Source organism: Cebus imitator, unplaced genomic scaffold (assembly GCF_001604975.1).
Source record: "Cebus imitator isolate Cc_AM_T3 unplaced genomic scaffold, Cebus_imitator-1.0 Scaffold285, whole genome shotgun sequence".
Classification (NCBI taxonomy): Eukaryota; Metazoa; Chordata; class Mammalia; order Primates; family Cebidae; genus Cebus; species Cebus imitator.
Genome location: NW_016107600.1, coordinates 2,390,210 through 2,408,322, shown reverse-complemented (window position 1 = coordinate 2,408,322; position 18,113 = coordinate 2,390,210). Strand labels below are relative to the sequence as shown.

At 38.4% G+C, this 18,113-nt stretch overlaps 1 protein-coding gene across 1 annotated transcript in view; it reads right to left on the bottom strand.

Annotated features, from left to right (window-relative positions):
* The window catches only part of MUCL1 (mucin like 1), an 89,500-nt gene that overhangs the window by 55,708 nt on the left and 15,679 nt on the right, over positions 1–18,113 (bottom strand). The window lies entirely within an intron of this gene.

Sequence of the window (18,113 nt, the reverse complement as noted above, 5' to 3'; positions counted from 1 at the left end):
AACATTGGTTTCCTAACCCTAATTAATGAGAGGCTCACTGCTTGATGGTATATAAAAACTCACCTGAATGGGACCTTTTTAGAAACCCCAGTTCATTGTCACCTCTTTTACACCAAAAGGTCTGCAGGGTGTGGTCAATGTTTCTTTTGTGCCATTTTGGGGTGGAGAGGGTAGATGTGATGAAGCCAATAATTCAGGGCTTATACCTTCTTGTGTTGTGGTTTTTTTTGCCCTTGTACCAGAGTATGAAATAGCTTCCAGGAGCTCCAGTCACAAACTTGGTAGAGTCTGTGTGATTGTAATCACATGGTGACAACACTCAGAATCTGAATTGGACTTCTGTTGTATTCTCACCACTCAATTTGTTTTTTAGCAGTTTAATGGGTACATTTTAGATCTTCCATTTTGTGTGGAATTAGATCCTCCCCTTCGAATGCTGTAATTAACATCACTTTTTTAAAAATTCAATAAAATATGGAAGCCATTAAAAAAAGAAATATCCACAATCACCACCCCAGGGGAGAGCCAGAAGTGAGTGAAGCCAAACCACAGAAACAAAGACTCAGTAAGTCATGTCAGAATAAAAATGAAGAGCTGAACCGATGACCATAGCTTTGTCTGAAAAGACGGGGTAAAGGATGGACACAGGGATCTTGACAAAAAGCAAAAGGTGAAAAAAGAAATGAGGGAAAGAGACTACAAAAAATCAATTTCCAGAAGTTATCTGATTTTGACTGTGAACTTAAAAGTGACATATGAGAGGAACAAATAAACACTGAATAACAGCCTCAGGTGCCCAAATGAGTTTGTTATCAGACACGGGAAAATAGATTCTCTCTAAATGAGTGAAAAAATCTCCCAGACACTGCATGGCATAATGAATGAATGAAAAATTTTGTTGAATTGAATGACTGATTAATTTTATTATTAAATCTTATTTAATTTTTTGTTTCATCTTACCAAGAAATAGAGTGATTTTCCAAGTTTAGATGTAATTACAAAATTAATATTTTATAGAACTTACAGTATTTCAGGAGAGTAAGCCATGTGAGCCTTCAGAGAGGCAGCAAATCAAAACCTCTATTGCTGTAAAAAGAAGATTACATAAAAGCCTGATGAAATGCAGTGAAAGCTGAACAGAGCACTGAAGCAACCCAGAGCAATGAGGATAGTCAAGGAACCCTTTTAGCAGAGACAAAAATGGACCTCATAGGAGATTTCCAGGCTGTTTTCCTTTGCTAATCTGACCATGTGTCTCAACCGACATTTTTGCCAACATTACGCGGCTCTGGGTATGTTTCTTACAGGCTGCTAAGTGTTGCCAGGCACCTATGCCAATGCAAAATTCCTCTGACATCACTGCTGCCCTGTTTGTTGGCTCCAACAATGAAGGAAGGGGAGTGAGAGAGTATGAAAGCAGGCATAAATTCTGCGGACAAGATGGCTCCCCAAGGTACCCAAGGCCTTAGTCCCAAGGTCCCACTGCTCTGAGCTGGAAGCATTCAATTTCATATCGGGAACATTAAGAAACAGAAGAACAAGAAAATGACATGGTGACCCTCCTTTCAGTTAAGCCCCTGTGGAGCATTTTCAAGTCCAGAGAACCCTCACTACATGGCCCATGGAGTCAAACCCCTTCAAGCTATTTCTTAAATTTGTCAGTATCTTTGCTGCTCCTTGGGATTCAAACTATGGAATATTTTATGATCAATTAAGATAATTTTTAAACCGTAAAAGACAGATCATGAATTAGCAAGAGAATACACAAAGTAGCCTGTGCATTTACAACTATATAAAATATATATAATAAAGAAGAAAATAGTAAAGAGCTTCTAATGAAAAGAAGCCTCATCTAAGAATAGTTTATAAAGAAAAGTGATTTAAAGAAAAGCAGACTATAAGGAAGCTCACAAAGTCCTTGGGGTTCTGGAGAAACAGATCAAGCCTACACTTTCAGCAACAATGCCAACTCTGACAGGATGGGTCTGATGAGAAAACAACCACAACATCTACTGGTGCTGCCAAGCACTAAGTTCCAAGATTTTATAAATAATAGTGAATGATGTTAGCAAAATGCACTTCTGAATCAGAATTCAATCTTGCAACCACTATAGCCTTGAAAGTTGGCTGCTTTTGAAACCAGTATATGTCCAGGAAACGGAAGCTCGCTGTAAAGCCTGTTATCACATGCTGTTCACATCCAAAATGAAATCCTGGGGAGATTGGCCAGATTGGCAGAGTTTAGTATACAAGCCTAAGCCTTGGCTGCCAGGATAGTTGGGAAACTATATTCCAACCTTTTTTAGGGTTGGATTTATGTTTGTCCCAAATATAGAAAAGCTATTCAGAAGATGACAAGCAGTCTCAGATTTCACAATTTTATACCATTGATAGTATTAGGGTTGTGCAATTGTTTGTTTTAAGACAAATTTTGAAATGCTTCCTTTAATTTCATTATTTTTCCAATACAGTGAAAATTGCTGAAAATTACATGGTAATATTTTTATTAAAAGATGTATTTTTCAATTTAACCATTTCTTATAAAGTTTTGCATACATTCACTGTATAACCCATCAATTCCACTTCCAGTTATTCATCTGAGAGAAATGAAAACTTACGTTCACACAAAAACCTGTACACAAATTTTCATAGCAGCTTTATTTGTGATCGTTAAAAGCTGGAAATAACCCCAGTATCCTCCAGTGGGTGATGGATAAACAAACTGTGTATGTCCATGTGATGGAATATTACTCAGCAGTACAAAAGAACTATTGATACACTCAACAACTTGGATGAATCTCAAAGATGTTATGTTGAGTGAAAGAAGCCAGTCTCAAAGATTACATACTGTATGATTCCATTGATTTGACATTCTCAAAAAAAAAAAAAAAAACCCACAGGGATAAGAAAGACATCAGTGGTTTCCAGGAATAATGGGTGGGGTAAGGCTGTGACTACAAGAGGACACACAAAGGAGTTTTGGGGTTGACAGAACTGTTCTATGTCCTCATTATTGTGATGGTTACATAATCTATGCAAAAATCTACCCCAAAATGTGACCAAATACTAACAGAAAAGTAAAATTTACTCTATGTATTTTGTAATGTAAAATTTAAACATGGTATGGATTTTTGTGGTAAAAATATAAAGACTGCAAGAATTCAGAAAGAAGAGACCGGCATGGACAAGAACTGAGGAGGAAAAGCAGTAGAAAGGCTCCCTCGTCACATACAGAGAGACACTGTGTCAAAGACAAAGAACAAATGTTAAGTCATCCAAGCACTGGGAGGACCACAGAGTGAGCAACGGAATTGTACATTTTTTATTAAAGGCTCTAGATAGAAAAAAAAGTGGAAGAAACAATTTTGAAACACTTAGCAGAATGGCTCATAACCCAGATTTACAAAAGCTGGGACAAGAGGAGTCCAGCCCCTACTTAAAGACCTATGTGTGATTTTTCAGGCCTGATCACAGGCAATTACAATGGTTTCACCTGACAGATTTCATGGGAGAAAACTGCCGTCCCCACACCAAACTTGGTTCACGACCAGCGCTCTATGGTCCCTGAAGAGGGGTGCAGGCTGGCCATGCTCTGTCACATATTTACAGTTTTGACTAATGCCCAAATTTTTAAGTCTCTTTATCTGAGACTCTGGGCAGAGGTCCTCTTCCGGCACTTCTGCTAAGACCTCCTTATAGGGAGAGAAGGGGAAAATCTTAACAAACTTTTCCCCACTCTAACTCTGTTCCCATTATTTTTCCATTCTAAGCTTCATTCCCCCCTTTCTCTACCCCTCCCACCTCAGAAGCCATAAAACTGTAGGAGCCTTTTGAGCTACAGTGAGACAGTCCCGATGTCTGGGCTGATCCATCTGACCCTTGACTAGTGTGCCATTCAGTGGGGGGGAATTTGGAACAGGTGGACTGCGCCTTTTCTCCAGTGTTAGCCTCTTTCTTATACCATTGCAGTAAATGAGTGAAGGCTTAACTCTCATTTTTGGCTTCTTGCTTTAACCAGCTACCTGAAAGCTCAACTCTGTCTCACCTAGGACCAAACAGGACACAGAAAATAGGAGAAGCTTGTCAGCGCCCAGAAGGATACAATTACCCAAATGTGTGCCAGGGCCTCAAGAATCAGCAGAATCCCAATGCTGGGCAAAATAAACAAACAGCAGCCATGGCTGAAGCCAAGGACATGCTGCTCCTTTCTGACAATGCACAGTGTGTCTGTACCCACAGGTCTTATGAGTGGGAAGCACCCTGGGTGCCAGGGCAGATTCTGCAGCAAATAATGCAGCCAGTGAGAATCAGAAATAATAGTAATATGAAAAATTATATTAGGGAGTCATTATAAGCATACATATTAGTGTAACACTTTATTTTTATATCAAGTATACACACAGCACCTTATTTAATTCTCACAAAAATCATTCAATATTATTCTTACCTAGAGTTTTAAAATGTGGAATTTGCGGCATCAGAGTGATAACAGGATATGAGGACTTGCTCAAGGTATTAAACCTCCTGATCGCTGAAGCTCAAATCCAAATGAGGTCTTAAATTTTTTCCAATTTAGCATAGCTTTGCCTCTCTTAGGTTAAAATTGAAGCCTCACTTAGGATATCAGGGGTCTCCAGGTCAGGAATATACTTGCCTATTTTCCATCTTCACTCACCTTTAAAGGTCATAAAAGTGAGGTTCTTTACTTCTAGGCACCCTGTAACGTAGGAGACAGAAAATGCTTTCCCTTCCCTTCTATATTTAATTTTTTATTGTGTACTAATTATTACAATTTGTAACATATTAATGTTTGAATTTTTGCTGATTATTTTATAATGTTATTTCTGTTGAATGCTAAATTGTTAGCACTTGAATATTTATAAACTAATGAAATAAAAATTTATGTTTTTGCATTTTTTGTTGTAGAGAAATGTGGTAGGATAATGCAAATATTTCCCAAGTTCAGATACTGAAAAGCCTCTCTAAACCCCACAGAGAATACTAAGACATTCAAAGGCAAAGGATATGGTACAGCAAGAGAAAGAGTGTATAAACGAGCATTGGAGTCTGAAAGACAACCGTGCAGAAGTTCTCAGGGTTCTCATTCACACGCAGAGGTACTCTGTTTCCAGATGAACCGCCAAGATCTGTGTAAGAAGTCCTAGCTTCAGGAAAGCATAACACGGAAGTTCCCAGTGAGGTTGTTATGCCCCACTGGGCACATATTTGAGCCAGTTTATGACACTTATAAATCATCAACAAACAAACTGGCCTGATGAGTTTCTGACAGCATAAATCCGACTGCCCTTACCTTGACCAAGAGCCAAAGGCAGACATCCAGGAGCCTCCAGAGACAAAGTTAGAGTTTTTTCTATTCAGCTACAAGTCAACTAAACTCCTACAGTTCACCCTCTGACTCTTGGGCAAGGCTTTTTAATAAAAATTGCTCCTCATCACTCCTCCTTCTGCATCTTTGGCAACATTTAGAAGACCAAAAAAAAGTAAAGGAATAACTGTCAAAACTTTAATTATTTGTATCATCAGATAAGGTTTAAGCAAATCAGTCAAATTAATTTTACTAGTAACATGAGTATTACACCAAATAGTTGCATTGTAAGTTGAACTAAGATTACTATAATATAAATCAGTAATCTTACCAATGACACCAATATTACACCAAAGAGTAGTTATATTATGAGTTAAACTAAGATCATTATAAAATAAATCAGCTAAAATTGCAACAGTATTTTCTCAGCCTTCCCTACAAAGTGGCCCTTGTCCATATAACAAATGCTATCATGGATTGGTGTATGAATCAAGGGCTAAGTTCAAGGTAATTTTGGATTACAAGTTTCTTGTGGGCCTCATCATATACCCTGTTTCATTCAGTCTTTCCAAGATCACGTCATATTGGTAATAATCACCTCCAATTACATTTTAGTTTGAGTGTGCCAAAGAACTTCCCATAGGCATGCTTAGCAGGGGTTATGGTTATCCATTGTGTGTGAATGACCCCAGTGTAACCTCTAAACTGTCTGTCTTAGTCATCTCAGGATGCCATAACAAAATATCATAGACTGGGTCATTTAAACAACAGAAATTATTTTCTCATCATTCTGGAGGCTGGAAGTTCAATATTGGGATGCCAGCATGGTGGAGTCTAGTGGACTGCCATGTTTTTCCTGTGTCTTCACATGATGGAGAGAGAAAGCAAGCTCTATGCTGTCTCTTTACAAGGGTCCTAATCCCATCACAAGGATCCCATACTAGGACCTCATACTAGGACCTCATCTAGACCTAATTACCTCCCAATCGTCCTATTTCTAAACACCATTACGTTGAATGACAGGACTTCAACAATGAATTTTGAGGAGACACAACTAAGCCTGTAGCATTGGAACTAGTTTCTGTTTTCTGATTATTGCTTTTCATTCGCAAAAATATGGTTTATAGGCTCATGATACTATGACAAGTTAGTCACAGCAAATATTTTATCTGGGAAACTTTTTCAACTAGGCTAATAGTTACATAGTGATCTGTGACTCTGTTGTTAAAGTCCTTTGTGCACATCCATGAGACAAATTTCCCACAGGCTAACTCTCAAAAGGAATCCTCTATTATAGATATAACCCACAAAACAGGAGCCAGAAGACAAAGTTACATTACATTTATTGCAGGTGTTCACTCACAAGATGTTGTTAATGTCATCAAGACACATCATGGAGATGAATCCAGATTGAATGCTTTTATTTTCACTGGCACCTATCCTGGACCTTCTCCTTCAAACTAAGAAGAGAGTTTCTACAGAAAAATATATCCACCTTTATATTCTATAAATATAGCTAAAAGATAATAATCTCTTGCTCCCAACCTCTCACAAGGCACCAAGGTATTTTAATTTTTCTTTTGCATTATATATTTATTGGATTCCTTTTCATCAACAGCCATTTTTCTTTCTTTCCATTTGACATTAATTTTCACCCAGACCCACTTCTCAGGATAGGACCATAGAGCTAGGAACAGTATGAGTCTGACCAATCCCTCCCCTTTGTCCATTCTCAGTCAAATGGAATAGGACTGAATTAGTACAAGCTTAAAAGATTATCTTGTGACCCCAAATAGCCAAAACAATATCAAAAAAGAACAAAGTTGAAGGACTTATGCTACCTGATCTCAAAACTTATTAGTGTAATCAAAACAGTGTAGTACTGGCATGAAGTCAGACATATAAACCAGTGGGATAGAATAGACAGCTCAGAAATCAACTCTTCTGTATAAGGTCAAATGATTTTCAATAAAGGTGCCAACTCAGTAGGGAAAGAACAGTTTCTTTAACAAATAGTGCTTGGAAAATGATATCCACATACAAAGGAATAAAGCTGAACTCCTATCCTACACCATATGCAAAGTTTAACTCAAAATGGATCAAAGACTTAAATGTAAGAGGTAAAACTATAAAACTTTTAAAAGAACATATGTAAAAACTTCATGGCATGAGATTTGGCAATGATTTCTCGGATATAACACCAAAATGTGGGTAACAAAAGAAAATATAGATAAACTGAACTTTATCAAAATCAAAAGCTTTCATGCATCAAAGGACACTATAAACATAGTGAAAAGGTACCCAACAGAATGCAAGAAAATATTTTTAAATCATATATCTGATAAGAGGTTAATATCCAGAATATACAAGGAAATTCCTAAAAATCAACCACAATAAGACAACCCAATTGAAAAATGATCAAAGTCTTGAATAAATAACTTCTTCAAAGATATAGAAATGGCCAATAAGCAAATGAAAAGATACTAAACATCGCTAATCTTTGAGAAATAAAAATCAAAACCACAATGAGACACCACTTTGTGCCTATTAGGATAGCTTTTTAAGAAAAACAGAAAATAACAAGTGTTAGAGATGAGGTGGAGATATTGGAACTCCATGAACAATTGGTGGTAATATAAAAAAAATGATTCAGTTGCTACAGAAAAGAGTGTGGTGGTTTCTCAAAACATTAAAAAATAACTACTATATAATTCAGTGATTTTATTTATATATAATACCCAAAATAATTACAAATAGGGTCTCAAAGAGATATTTATACACCCATATTCATGGCAGCATTATTCACAATAACCAAAAGGTGAAAACAACCCAAGTACCATTCAGCAAATGAATCCATAAACAAAATGTTGTATCTACATACAATGCAATGAAGAATGAAAATTGAAACAAGAATGAAATTCTGAAATGCTACAACATGGATGAACCTTAAAGGTATTATGCTAAGCAAAATAAGATAGATGTAAATATCGTATGACTCCATTTATATGAGTTCCCTATAGTAGTCAAATTCATAAAGAGAAAGCAAGAGGGGCTTTAAGATGACTGACTACAGGCACCCAGCACTCACCTGCTCCATAAAAAAGGACTAAAAACAGGCCAGGTGTGGTGGCTCACGCCTGTAATTCAAGCACTTTGGAGGCCAAGGAGGGCAGATCACCTGAGGTTGGGAGTTCATGACCAGCCTGACCAACATGGTGAAACCCTATCTTTAAAAAAAAAAAAAAAGACTAAAAACAGTGAGTAGATATGCACATATCTAATAAAACATCAGAGACAACACCAGCATTCAGGAGGGAAGTGACAGGGAACTTCTGAGACATAGAAGGAGAGGAAAACAAAACAGTCATTCCATCCAGGATTGCCTCAAAGCCAGGAGGAACTTCCCATTGTGAGGAAAAGGTAAGCGAGAGATCCCGGTGGTCCACATTTCCACTTAGAGGCTACTGCAATCCTAGCCATAGGAGAACCCCTCGGCCCTCATGGGCACTGAACCAACATACAGAGCTATCTGGAGTCCATATGACAGCACTGTTCCAGAATGTTAGGTTGCACACCTCCCAAAATCCAAGCAGCTACAGCACAGTGCCATTTTGAGAGCCCAACCCCTGCCAGACTACATCGTGCCCTGGGCCCCAATAGCCTTTGAATCTCCACATCCCTGAAGCCCCATTGACCTTCCCCATGTCCACACAGAGGACTATAGCATCATTATGCTAGCTAGACTCGGCAGTTTCAGCTGAATCTCCAGCAATCTAGCTCATGCAGTGTCCTGCACTCCAGGGAACATGTGGTGCAGCACATCAGGGAAGCTGTCCCTGGAATAAAGGGAGCCTGAGTGTATACTTCCCAGAGCCTGAGAGCTACCAGCTGGGGCTGCTGCCACTGACAGCAACCCTGACCCCTCCAGCACTAGGGTACCACTTACCTGCATGTGCCTTTAGGGGGACTGAAAATAGGCCTGCATCCCCCACAACTGCCAGTACCCATGTGTGCCACCCAGGGCCAGAGAATAGGCCTAACATGGCCTCCACCAACACACACTCATGTGTGCCTCATGGGGGCCTAAGTTTTGGCCCCCCACCACTACTGCCACTGCCAACACCATGTTCACTATCCAGGAGCTTGAGGACCCACACATGGTCTGCTACTGTCACCACCAACACTCAAGCATGTCACCTGGAGGCCTGAGAACCAGTCCACCCAAACCTGCCACCACCGATACCTGTGTATGACACCTAGAGGACTGAGGACTGACACTCCCAGCCCATTGCTGCCACAACTGGGCCTGAGGACTGGCCCCCCGGTGTCTCCGTCTCTACAAAATCCTCACTACAGCCTCCACTAACAATTGCACTCTAAGCCACTGAGGAGCTCACAGATACCACTGACAGTAATTACAACTGAAGAAATTATATGGACACTACATTACTGTGCCCACCCAGAATCAAAGCCAAAGCACCCTACTAAATCAACACTACAGATATATCTACAGGAAAAATGTATTCCCTATGAATAAATTGGAAGAAGCAACTGTTGTATCATATGAGCAGATATCAACACAAGAACAAAAGAGACATGAAAAAATAAAGAGCATGATACCTACAAAGAACATAATAATTACACACTAACAAGTCCCAAAAGAAAGGAAATCCGTGAAACACTTTTAAAAGTTCAAAATAATAATATTAAATTCAGTCAGACACAAGAGAACAAAGATAAACAATACAAGCAAATCAGAAAAACAATCTATGATCTGAACGAAAAATTCCACAGAGATAGATAAGATTTTTTTAAAAGAACCAAGCAGAAATTCTGGAACTGAATAATTTGGTGAATGAAATAAAAACTACAATAATATATTCAAGAATAGACCAGATCAAGAAGAATTTCTAAACTTGAAAACAGGTATTTTGAAGTAATCCAGTCAGATTAAAAAAAAAAAATTAAGAATGAAGAAAGCCCATATGACACATGGGGCACCACAAAGTGGCCAAATATTCAAATTTTGAGAGATCCAGAAAGAAAAGAGATAAGCAAAGGCATAGAAAACCTATTTAACAAAATAATAGCTGAAAACTTCCCAAGCCTTTTAAGAGATGTAGACATACATCCAAATATAGGAAGCTCAAAATCTCCAAATAGATTCAACCCACGAAGGTTTTCTCCAAGGAACAATAAAGTCAAATTGTCAAAAGTCAAAGACAAAGAGATAAATCTACAAACGGCAAAAGAAGAGCATCTAGTCACATGTAAGGGAATCCCCATCAGACTAACAGCCTGTTTCTCAGCAGAAACTTTAGCCAGAAGAGAATGGGATGATATATCCAAAGTGCTGAAGGAAAAAAATTGCCATTCACTGGAAGGCTAAGCAAAAAACAAAATGAAACAAAACTGTCAGCCAAGAATAACATACCCAGCAAAGCTACCCTTCAAAAATAGAGGAAAAGTAACATCTTTCCTATACAATCAAAAACAAAAGGAATTCATTACCTCTAGATTAGACCTATTAAAAAATGCTTAAAGGAGTCCTACATCTGGAAGCAAAAGGACAATATCTACCATCATAGAAATATCAGAAAATACAAAACTCACTGATAGAACAGATACCCAAATGAGAAAGAGAAAGGAGTCAAATGTTATCACTACCAAAAACCACCAATTAGTGAAGATGAGCAAAAAAGAGGAAGAAAGAGAATAAACCAAATAGTCATAAAACAACAAAATGACAGGATTAAGTCCTCACCAATCAATAATAACCTTGAAATTCCCCAATTAAAAAATATAAACTGGATGAACAAATGTTTTTTAAATACTCAATTATTTGCTGCCTACAAGAAATGCATTTTTCCATAAAGACACACATAGACAGAAAGTAAAAGAATGGGGGAACTTATTCTAGACAAAGAGAAGCCAAAAGTGTGCCCGAGTAGCTGTACTTACATAAGACAAAATGGACTTGAGTGAAAACAAACAAAAAAAATAAATAAAAAGAGACAGGCAAGTCATTAAATAATGATAAAGGGATCAAGTTAGCAAGAGCCTATAACAATTCTAAATATATTTCCCCTCAACGTTGGAGAACCCTTATACATCAAACAATATTATTAGAGCTAAAGAGAGAGATAGATCAATTACAATAATAGTTGGGGACTTCAGCAGCCTACTTCCGGCATTGGACAGATCATCAAAGCAGAAAATCAAGAAAGAAACATTAGACTTAATCTGTAGTATAGATCAAACAGACCTAATAGAAATTTATAGAACATTTCATTCAACAGCTACAGAATACACATTCCCCTCATCAGTACACAGAACAGTCCCCAAGATAGACCATAGGTTAAGACACAAAACAGGTGTCTTTTTAAAAATCAAAATCAGGCCAAGTGTGGTAGATCACACCTATAATCCCAGCACTTTAGGAGGCCAAGAAGGGCAGATTGCTTGAGTTCAGGGGTTCAAGGCAAGCCTGGGCAGCATGGCAAAACTCCATCTATACAAAAAATATTTAAAAATTAGCTGGGGGTTGTGTTGGCATGCACCTGTAGTCCCAGCTACTCAAAAGACTGAGGTGGGAGGCCAAAGCTGCAGTGAGTCATGATTGTACCACTGCACTCCAGCCTGGGCAAAAAAGTGAGATTCTGTCTCAAAAAAAAAAAAAAAATTTAGATTATATCAAGTATCCCCTCAGACTTCAGTGGAATAAAACCAGTAAGCAATAACAAGTATGCTCCTTGACCCCTTTGGAGTTCCATTCCTGACAATAGCAAAGGCACATATTTCAATTCTCAGAATACTGAATGCTAGGCTTTTTTTTTTTTAAGCCAAGAGCAGAATTTTCATGTCCCTGATAGATTCCAGACAGCTGGTTTAATGGGTAGACATAATAGTCTCCTCAAACAACTCTTTTTCAAATTTCAGACCATGAAATGGACCCTGGAACGGGTCTTTATATTGACCCAGGCCTTAATCTCCCTCAAGTCAAGGACCCTTCAGTGACTCACATCTCACACCAATTTTTTTTAGTCATTTTTTATTTTTGTTTTATTATACTTTAAGTTCTGGGATACATGTGCAGAACATGCAAGTTTGTTACATAGGTATACACGTGCCATGGTGGTTTGCTGCACCCATCAACCCATCATCTACATTAGGTGTTTCTCCTAATGCTATCCCTCCCCTAACCCTCTACTCCCTGACAGGCCCCAGTGTGTGATGTTCCCCTCACTGTGACCATATGTTCTCATTGTTCAACTCCCACTTATGAGTGAGAACATGCGGCTCACACAAATTTTTTAAAAAACTTTCCCATTGCCTTTTCCTACATTTAAAAGGGGAATATATCTCCCCTTCCCATAACATATATAAAGACTCATTATATGTGAGACTCTTAAATATATCTTCCTCGTACTTATAAATGTTTAATCTTGCCCCAATCCTATAAGGGCTGCAGGCCAATTCAAGGGTGCATATTCTTCCCAGGAACTATTTGAGCCTAAATTCTCACCACCACCAAAAAAAAAAAACTGTCAAGTGCAGCTGTACACCATTTTGTTAACTGTGGGTATCACAGCTATTGGTCTGAGTGCTTTCATTGATCTGCAGTCCAGACCCTCCAAGTAATTGCTCAATCAATCATGGGAAATGCTGAGGCCCACTTGCCATCAAGCTTAGTTAATACACGCTCTCCAACCCAAACTTTGCAAGATTGTTCATCACCAACCAAACCAACAATTGAGGCAAAGGGCCTATAGTAATTTAACAAATTAGAGGTCTGCCCATAGGCTAATGTTGGAGCTCCAATCTCAGCCATAGATATTTTAATTGGCAAACAACCTGACATCCTATTAATAATTTACACCTAAACCAAGCCATATGATTTAAAAATTATTTGCAACAGAACCCTTCTTATTACCCAACTGCACAAAACCATTATTTGCTGGAAACTGTGAGATTCAACCACTCTGAACTGGGGCTTTAACTGTGCTAATTAAGTTACAAAACATCAGCTTTGCTAGCTGTGCACCTACAAGGCCCTACATGTAAGAAACATTTACAAGTCAAAACTCCAGGCCCAATATTGTCTTCAAATTATGCAAACAGCTCAGACTTGTTATAATACCATAAAAGACACAAACACAAGACCCACATCAACCTGAGTAGATATCTACTTGGAATGTATACCCCAGTACCACATTCCAGATGGCATCACATCAGCCAGGAACTCACTTCTGTGACACTATTTCAGACCACATCATCCTAGTGCAAGACTTCATCTTTGGAATATACTTTGCTCCTTGTGCTAGAGATGTATTTACTCCAGATATTAAAACCTCTGTTCCAGTAATGTCCATGGACTGCTTCTCCTAAGGTGCTAAAAAATTGTACATAGAACACTTATTGCTCCTCTTCCTTTGATATTAGGGATTCTATTTGTTTTCTGAGCTCACTGTCTGTTTAGCATATGATGCTGGTAAACTCCTTGCTCTCTACCAAAACCTACACTCCTACATAAAGGCATCAGTAGAATTTTCATGTCCCTGATAGATTGCATTCTACATGATATATTGTAGAATTTTCATGTCCCTGATAGATAGATGCACAGAGGGAAATCTTGGTGAAGTTACTACTATCTGTATCATTCTAAAATATCAATGGATATGATTGCGTTTTCCAGGAGGCAACTACCTCATATAAGTAAGTCCCCCTGAAGAAAAAATTTCCATTATTCCCCACTTCTAGCATTCTATCAGGGCCTCTATATGATGTCAAAACAACATAGGGGCCATTGTATTAACCATGTTCTTTATTTTCTGTTACTTTGATATTTGATACTTTGATTTCTGGGACTTTGCTGATACTTCGCTGATACAAAAGTATTTTCTGATACTTTGATTTCTACGACTTTGCTGACTTTGAAGGGACTGCCCCTCCTAGACTAGCCAGTTTCTAGAAATAGTGAACTACTTGGCTGAGAGTACACCTTTCAAATCTAAACCAACCATTCCAGAACTCACACAGTCTTAACTACCACCTTCACCAGCCCCTCCTGCTCTGAACCACTATCCACTTGCCCTACTTAACCTAGGGCCAACTACTAGATGATTAGCGATTGCCCCTAGGCTCCAGAGTGTGCTGAAATTATTCAAACTAGCCAATCCTAGCCTGATTACCCTGCCTTGATCATTCCTTCCTTCCACAAAAACTACAAAAAGGCCCTTGCCCAGTTTCCTCCTCTCCCTCTCTGCCTCCTGACCAACCTGTGATTCTCCATGTTGCCCCTCATGGTGTTGCATACCCCCTTCTCTTGGGAACTATGAATGACAAATTGCCCTTTCAATGACAATCGTCTCCTGATCTATTGGTCTGACTATAACTCAAATTTTCTATTAATGCACCATAGTTTAGAACACCTTCTGAATTCAGAAGGGTATTCGCTAAATGAGGAAATAACATATCCAATTTTGATTTTTCCTCTTCAAATCTGTAAAGTTTTCTATAACATAGTACCCCACACTTAGATTTCATTTTGTAATAAAAGAAGACCCATTTTCCAAGCTATATTACCAGTCCATTGGCTACTACCCAAAAATCGAAAACAAAATCCATACCATATAATTATTGTCATCTAGTTCCTCTGATGCCATGAGGATGCTCTTCTTAATTCTGTCTGAGTACATTTGTCTCTTCCCTCCTCAATTAAAATGAAACCATCAAGTAGTCACAGTGCTGGTGCTTTCCAAATTGAGTTTTACCCTTCTGTCCTCAAGCTACCACCTGTAAATCATGTCACTTGTTTGGCATTCTCTGATAATTGGTCAGGGAGAATAGGGTATGCATTTAGCTATGGGATTAGGTAACTTATCAGGGAATCTAATACAGGGAGCAAAGACAGAGACACCACCTGTTCATGTATACAATCAGTAGCCCCTGTGGTACCCAGTGTTATATGTTCTTGAATATGCTGTTTCCAGTTAATGAGGGAGTGCCTCTGTGCCTCATCCCTATTGGGATGATACCCCATAATATGATGTATATTTTCACTCTCAAAATAATTTTACATCCATCAGTTTGGACACAAATTTGATTGAAGCATATTCAACCAGAGCCCAATAATAGGCTAGTAATTACCTTTCAAATGGCGTGTACCTTGAAGCTGATAGTCCAAAGTTTCTAGTCTAAAATAGCAGTAATTGCCAATGGGTAGCAATAATAGGCATTTGCTAAAGGCTCCAGCTGAGTGACAGTGAGTGCTAAAAACTTCCAAAATCATTTCTGCGTAAGGGTCATACGATCTTAAAGATATAGATATTACTAGAACTCACTGAAGCCAGGTGCAGCGGCACATGCCGGTAGTTCTTGCTACTTGGGAGGCTGAGGCAAGATCACTTGAGCCCAGGAGTTCAAGGATGCAGTAACCTATGACCATACCACTGCACTCCAACTTAGGTGTCAGAGAAAGAGCCTATCTCTAAAATAAATAAATAAGTAAATATACTATTTTGAGACTATACAGCTTAATATTTAATTGTTCATTCAACAAATAATTTTTGAGGCAACCAAAGCAAAAACAGACAAATAGGATTACATTAAGTTAAAGAGTTTCTGCATAGAAAGGAAACAATTCAGCAAAGTAAAGAGAGAACACACAGAATGTAAGAAAACATTTGCAAACTACCTGTCTGACAAGAGATTAATAATCAGAATTTATGAGGAGCTCAAACAACTCTATAGGAAAAAAATCTAATAATTCAATTTGAAAATGGGCAAAAAGATATGAACAGATAACATACAAATAACAAACAGGTGTATGAAAAAGGGCTTAACATTATTGATCAGAGAAATGCAAATCAAAACTACAATGAAATATCATCTCACCCCAGTTAAAATGGCTTATATCCAAAAGACAGGCGATAAGAAATGTTGGCGAGGATGTGAAGAAATCGGAACTTTCATACTCTGTTGGTGGAATGTAAATTAGTACAACCACTATGGAGAACAGTTTGGAGTTTCTCCAGAAAACCAAAAACAGAGCTAACATACAGTCCAGCAATCTTACTCCTAGGTATATACCCAAAAGAAAGAAAATCAGTATATCCAAGTGATATCTGCACTTCCATGTTTATTAGAGCACTATTCATAATAGCCAAGATTTGGAAGCAACTTAAGTGTCCATCAACAGACAAATTGATAAAGCAAATGTGGTACATATACACAATGGAGTACTAGTCAGCCATAAAAAAAAATGAGATCCTGTCATTTGAAACAACATGGACGGAACTGGAGTCACCTTGTTAGTGAAATAAGCCAGGCACAGAAAGGCAAACATCATGTTTTCACTTATCTGTGGAGTCTAAACATAAAGACAATTGAATTCATGGAGGTAGACAGTAGAAGGCTGGTTACTGGAGGCTGGGAAGGGTAGTGGGGGTTGGTGGGGAGGTTGGGATGGTTAATGGGTAAGAAAAAGTAGTTAAAATGAATAAGACCTACAATTTGATGGCACAACAGGGTGATTGTAGTCAATAACTTAATTGTACGTTTAAAAATAAGAGCATAGGGCCGGGCGCGGTGGCTCAAGCCTGTAATCCCAGCACTTTGGGAGGCCGAGGCGGGTGGATCACAAGGTCAAGAGATCGAGACCATCCTGGTCAACATGGTGAAACCCCGTCTCTACTAAAAAACTACAAAAAATTAGCTGGGCATGGTGGCGCATGTCTGTAGTCCCAGCTACTCAGGAGGCTGAGGCAGGAGAATTGCCTGAACCCAGGAGGCGGAGGTTGCGGTGAGCCAAGATCGCGCCATTGCACTCCAGCTTGGGTAACAAGAGCCAAACTCCGTCTCAAAAAAAAAAATAAAAATAAAAAAAAATAAAAAAATAAAAATAAGAGCATAATTGGATTGTTTGAAACACAAAGGGCAAATGCTTGAGGTGATGGATACTCTATTTACCCTGATGTGATTATGACATTTTTATCAAAATAGCTCATGTAACCCATAAATATATACACTTACTATGTACTCACAAAAACTAAAAAAAAAAAAAAAATTAAAGACTAATAATGAAGCTACAGCACAGTCAAACAATGGAACATTATATAGCACTAGAAATAAAGAAGTTATCAAGCCATGAATAAACACAGATGATCTTTAAATGCATATTACCAAGTGAAAAAGCCAATTTGAAAAGGCTATGTGCTATATGATTCCAACTATATGACATTCTGGAAAAGGCCAAACTATGGACACAGTCAAAAGAGAAATGCCAGGGGATGGAGGAATGAATAGTCAGAGCACAGACGATTCTGAATGCAGTGAAACTACTCTGTGTGATCCTATAATGATGGATACATGTTATTATAAATTTGTCAAAACCCATAGAATGTACAAGATCAAGAGTTGACCTTAATGTAAACCACAGACAGTGGGTGATAACGATGTGTCAATGTGGATTCATCAATTTTAACAAATGCACCACTCTAGTGGAGCATGCATGTGAGGAGGTAGATGATATTTGAAAAATCTTTGTACCTTCCACTCAATTTTCCTGTGAATTTAAAACAACCCTTAAAAATAAAGTTTATTTCTCCTAATGTTATCCCTCTCCAATCTCCCCACCTCCTTCTAATCTTCCCATAGCCTCCCACCTCTCAACAGACCCCAGTGTGTGATGTTCCCCTCCCTCTGCCCATGTGTTCTCATTGTTCAACACCCACTTACAAGTGAGAACGTGCAGTGTTTGGTTTTCTGTTCTGTGTCAGCTTGCTGA